Source organism: Mesoplodon bidens (assembly GCF_964165515.1).
Source record: "Mesoplodon bidens genome assembly, chromosome: 13".
In the NCBI taxonomy this organism is placed as follows: Eukaryota; Metazoa; Chordata; class Mammalia; order Artiodactyla; family Ziphiidae; genus Mesoplodon; species Mesoplodon bidens.
In genome coordinates, this window is record NC_138169.1 from 33,929,411 (window position 1) to 33,935,696 (window position 6,286).

Consider the following 6,286-nt stretch of genomic DNA (forward strand, 5'->3'; position numbering starts at 1 on the left):
GTGTATTCCTTCATACCTGCAGTAAACAATTAGAAAATATAATTTTAAATGATTTAATTCAAAATAGTATCAAATATATGAAATTTTAAAGAATAAATCAAATGAAAACTGTGTAAAAACCATTGCACCAAAAACTAAAAAACGTTATTGAGACCTAAATAAATGGAAGGGACATAACATATTAATGAGTTAAAGACTTGGATTAATTGATTTAAGACTTGGAACTCATATTAATGGGTTAAAGTTAAGGAAGTCAGTTCTTCCCAATAGAGTTATAGATTTAATAAAATCCCATTAAAAAATGCTAGCAGGTTTCTTTTGTATAAAAACTTACAAAATAGTTCTAATTTTATTTGAAAATGCAAAGGGCTAAGAATATTGAAAAAAATGTTGAAGGGAAAAAACAGGAGGACTTACTCTAGCAGATAAAAAGATTTATTATAAAGCTACAGTAATTAAGGGAGTGTTGTTTTTCTGCAAGGATAGCCAAATACACCAGAGGATAGAACCTACAATCAGGAAAGGAATCTACAATCAGTGCTACACTTACATGGATGATTGATTTATGAAAAGGTCACACAGCTGAGCAGGGTGGGAAAATGACCTGTTCAATAAAAGGTTTTGGGACAACTGAACATCCAAACATACAAAATAAATCTTGACCCTTACATCACAATATACACATAAATCAATTCTAGGTGAATTTCATATATAAATGTGAAAGGAAAATATAATACAAATTTATAGCATGACATAAGGAAAGGCTTCATCAACAGGGACCATAATACTTATAAAGGAAAAGTTAAATAAGTGGAATTGCATTTAAAATAAGAAACTTTATTCACCAAATTCACCACTGTGAGTTTAAAAACAAAGCAGAAAGTAGGAACATATGTATAACAATGGACTTTAATTTAGAAAATATGTTTTTTAAACTTCTACAAAAAAAAGAAAAAACAGCCCAGAAGAAAAACAGAGATGGGCACTTGAATAAGCACTCCATAAGAGAGGCTACCCAAATGGCCAAAAGACACATGAAAGTGTTGAACACCAACAGTAAAGAGGAAAATGCAAATTACAACAACAATACACTGTACATTACACACATATACATCAGAAGGGCTAATTTTTTTAATATTTATTTATTTATTTATTTTACTTTTGGCTGCATTGGGTCTTCATTGCTGTGCGCGGGCTTTCTCCAGTTGCAGTGAGCGGGGGTTACTCTTCATTGCGGTGCGTGGGCTTCTCATTGCGGTGGCCTCTCTTGTTGCGGAGCACGGGCTCTAGGTGCGCAGGCTTCAGGAGTTGTGGCTCACGGGCTCTAGAGCGCAGGCTCAGTAGTTGTGGTGCACGGGCTTAGTTGCTCCGTGGCATGTGGGATCTTCCCGGACCAGGGCTCGAACCCGTGTCCCCTGCATTGGCAGGTGGATTCTTAACCACTGCACCACCAGGGAAGCCCTGGAAGGTGAAGTCTTAACCCCTGGACCATCAAGGAAGTCCCCAAACCCTTAGGATTTTGGAGCAAAGCCCTGGCATCCTCTGCAGACAGCTACTCTCCTTTTGAGAAATAGCTTTTGGTTTGCTACTGGGCCTTCACAAAGGCTGAACAATTAACCATGGGCCGTCAAATTATTGTGTGACCCTGTGCTACCCATCATGTACTGCGGGTGTTGTCTGACCCACCAAGCCATAAAGTCAGGGGTTCACAGAAGCACCCCACCATCAAGTGGAGGTGGAATATACAAGATTCAGCTCAAGTGGGCCCTGAAGGCACAAGTAAGTTACATGAAGCAGTGGCCCAAATGCCCATGGTCTCCACTCCTGCTCTCCCAGCCTGTGCCTATGAGGAGTGAGGATTTCCCTACAATCAGTTGACAGAGAAAGAGAGAACTTGGATCAGGTTTATAGATGGTTCTGCATAATACCCAGAAACCACCCAAAAGTAGACAGCTGCATTCTGGAAGCCCTTTCTAGGACATCCCTAAGGGACAATTTTGAAGGGAAATCTGCCCGGTGGACAGAACTTTAAGCAGTGCACCTGGTTGTTCATTTTTCTTGGAAGGAGAAACGGCTAGATGTGCAATTGTACATTCTGAGCTGAATATTATGTATTCATGGGCTGTGGCCAGTGGTTTGACTGGATGGTCAGGGACTTGTAAGGAACATGATTGGAAAATTGGTGGCAAGGTTTAAAGGAATGTTAGGAGACCTCTCTGAATGAGTGAAAAACATGAAGATATTTATGTCCTATGTGAATATTTATCAAAGGGTGACCTCAGCAGAGGAGGATTTTAATAATCAAGTGGACAGGATGACCCCTTCTGTGCATACCAGTCAGTTTCTTCCCCCAGCCATTTCTGCTATCCCCCAATTGGCTCATCAACAAAGTGGCCCTGGTGGCAGGGATGGGGGTTATATAAGCAGCCAGCAAAATGGGCTTATACTCACCAAGGCCAACTTGGCTATATACTCACCAAGGCCAACTTGGCTACAGCCAATGCTGAGTGCCGAGTCCGCCAGCAGCAGAGACCAAGACTGAGCCCCCAGGATGGCACCATTCCCAGGGGTGATCAGCCTGGTGGCAGGTTGATTACATTGGTCCACTTCCATCATGGAAAGCGCAGTGTTTTGTTCTTACTGGAATAGACGCTTACTTGGTATACAGAATTGCTTTCCCTGCACGCAGTGCTTCTGCCAAAACTACCTTCTATGGGGTTCCACAGTGCCTTACCCACTGTCATTGCCTCTGATCAAGGAACTCCAGCGCAAATGAAGTGCAGCAGTGTGCCCATGCTCAGGGAATTCATTGGTCTTAAGATGTTTCTCACCATCCTGAAGCAGCTGTCTCCATAGAACAGTGGGATGGCCTTTTGAAGACTCAGTTATCATGTCAGCTAGGCGGCAGTACCTTGCAGGGTTGGGGCAGGGTTCTCCAGGAGGCTGACCCTGTCCTGAGTCAGCATTCAGTAGATGATGTTCTTTCTGTCCTAGCCAGGATTCACAGGTCCAGGCATCAAGGGGTGGAAATGGGAGTAGAACCACTTACTATTACCCCTAATGATATAGTAGCAACATTTTTGCTTCCTGTTCCCATGACTTCATGCTCTCCTGGCCTGTAGGTCTTACTCTAAAGGGAGGAATGCTTCCACCAAAAGATGCAACAATGATTCCATTGAACTGGAAGATAAGATTGCCACCCAGCCAGTCTTGCCTCTAAATCAATAGACAGAGTAAAGAGATACTGTGCTGTCTGGGGCAATGGATCCTATGTCCCAAGGGGGAAGTGGACTGCTATTCCACAAGGGAGTAAGAAAGAGTATGCCTAGAGTATTGGTGAGCCCTTATTACTACTGTGCCCTGGAATTAAAGTCAATGGAAAACTACAGCAACCCAGTACACGCAGGAATACTAACGGCCCAGACCCTTCAGGAAAAAATGTTTGTTTTAACCCAACCAGGCAAAAAGCCACAACCAATCGAGGTGCTTGTTGAGGACAAAGGAAATATGGACTACGTTGTGGGAGAAACCCTCGCACATTGCTTGTAGGAACGTAAATGGTTCAGCGGCCTTAAAAGACAGTTTGGCAGTCCCTTAAAATGCTAAATATAGAATTATCAAATGACCCAGCAATTTCACCCCTAGCTATACACTCAAAAGCATTGAAATCATATGTTCCCCATACACACAAAAAAATCTTCTACACAAATGCTCATGGCAGCACTATTCATAATAGCCAAAAGGTGGAAACAATCCAAATGTCCATCAGCTGATGGATAAATAAAATATGGTATATGGTACAATGAAGTTTATTATTTGGCAATAAACAGGAATGAATTACTGGTACATGTTACAACATGGGTGAACCTTTAAAATATTATGGAAAGTGAAAGAAATCAGTCATGAAAGACCATATATTGTATGATTCTATTTATATGGAAAGTCAAGAATAGACAAATCTATAGAGACAGAAATTAGATTAGTTATTGCTCATGCCAGAAACTCCCTATATCTTCACCATGGTAGTGATTCCATGACTGTATATGTTTGTCAAAACTTAAAAAACTTAATACTACAAAATGTAAATTTTATACTATGTAAATTATCCTCAGTAAACCTGAGTTTTTAAAAGAGACAGTGACTTTACCATACCATTATTCCGGTCCACTCACATAACAATTATAAGTATTGATAGGTACTCCCTATTTTACAGATAAGGAAACTAAGGTTCAGAGATAATGAATAGTTTGCTTAAGGTCACACAGCTAATCATCCGTAGAGCAAAAGTTTGGAGTATTTGACTCCAAAGCCTATAGAAGAAAAGATACATGATAGGAAATAATAGACTAAAATATTAACAGTGGTTCCATCTGTGTGATGGACTATTTTCTGCTCCTTTTCACCTTACATATATATATATAGAGAGAGAGATTTTAATAGTAAGTATGTACTTTGACAATCAAGAAAAAAATCCTATAAAACCAAAAAAAAAAAAAAGGTAAAAACATTCACTTCTGGTAATTCTACAGATACAGTCACACAGTATGTGCAAAATGATATATGTATAATTTTTTTCATTGTCCCATTGTTTAAAAGGACTTGACTCTAATTTGAAGACTCCAAAGCCAATATTTCTTGAAGTGTTTCTTTTAAAAAAAATCTATGCATACCAGTTTGACAGTGAATTTTTAATTGTATTTGCATAGCTGTTTTACGCATAGCTGAATATGAAATTGAGTCAAGAAGGAATTTCAGTACTAAACAAATGATAGAAGAATTTAAAGTTTTTACTGCTGTTTGCTTCACACCTGAGAAAAGTTAAGGCAACCTCCACAAATGAGGAAAAGTCCTGAAGGTGAATTTGACACTGTAGTGTCAGTATTAATTAGCATTTATTAGATGAAGTGGTAATGATGGCCAAATAGCTAATGAAAAAGCTTTGTGTGAATGCCCTGAATCCTCAGATCTGTGAATCAGATTGCTGAAAAACTGATTTCGTTCAGAATGGTGGTACCTTTTCTCCTCCTGGGAAACAAATGCCTCTGACAGGTGGGTGTTGCCAGACAAAATTGACTTTTTCCCACTTATCCCTTCTCCACAGATTTTAAGACACAGAAAGAAATTGAATCCTGCTGGAATTCTCTTCTATGTTAATAGTTTTCAAATGTTACTCAAGAACTCGTTCTAAGGAACAAAAGCGCTTAAAAGCACCGTACCGTCTGGTTCTGGGGCTTATTTAAGGGGGCAATCAGCTAAAACAGTGCTTCTTTTAATGACATAATAAGAGCAAAAGATAAAGTGTTGCTACCTGGCCTTCGAGTCGAGTCTAGTCTTATCCTTATTCTGCTTTATGAAATTCACCTATTCCTAGTATTACTGAGTCCAAGCTTGTACTGCTCACCACATGACAGGGCAGTAAATGGAAAGACAAGGTGTTGGGACAAGGAATAGTGATTTTATTTGGAAAGCCAGCAGACCGAGAAGATGGTGGACTAGTGTCCCAAGAACTATCTTCTGCTTCGTTCTTACAGCTGTCCATATAGGTCTGGTCACAATGTGCCTATAAACCTCCAACAAGACAACTGTATTCTCTGTTCTGCAACTTTTTATCTCTATATGAATAGAAAAGTGTTACACGTTTATGGGTCAGAGGGCCTTGAGAATGGGCTACCACGTATATTTCAGGCTATAGGCAACATTCTTTTACAAAAGGTGGAGAGGGCTTCCCTGGTGGTGCAGCGGTTGGGAGTCCACCTGCCGATGCAGGGGACGCAGGTTCGCGCCCCGGTCCAGGAGGGTCCTGCATGCCGCGGAGCGGCTGGGCCTGTGAGCCAGGGCCGCTGGGCCTGCGCATCCGGAGCCTGTGCTCCGTGACGGGAGAGGGAGGCCTGCGTACCGCAAAAAAAAAAAAAAAAAAAAAAAAAAAAGGTGGAGAGCCAGCATGACTAAGCACAGGCAAAAGAGCACAAAGTTAAAGCTAAAGGACCTCCCTGGTGGCGCAGTGGTTGAGAGTCCGCCTGCCGGTGCAGGGGATACGGGTTCGTGCCCCGGTCTGGGAGGATCCCATATGCCGCGGAGCGGCTGGGCCCGTGAGCCATGGCCGCTGGGCCTGCGCGTCCGGAGCCTGTGCTCCGCAACGGGAGAGGCCACAACAGTGAGAGGCCCGCATACCGCAAAAAAAAAGAAAAAAAAAAAAAAAAAAAAAAAAAGCTAAAGGAAATAGATCTAATATGGAGTCAGGTTTGTTCTTTTCTGTTACACTAGTACCTTAGTTTCTAATTGACCA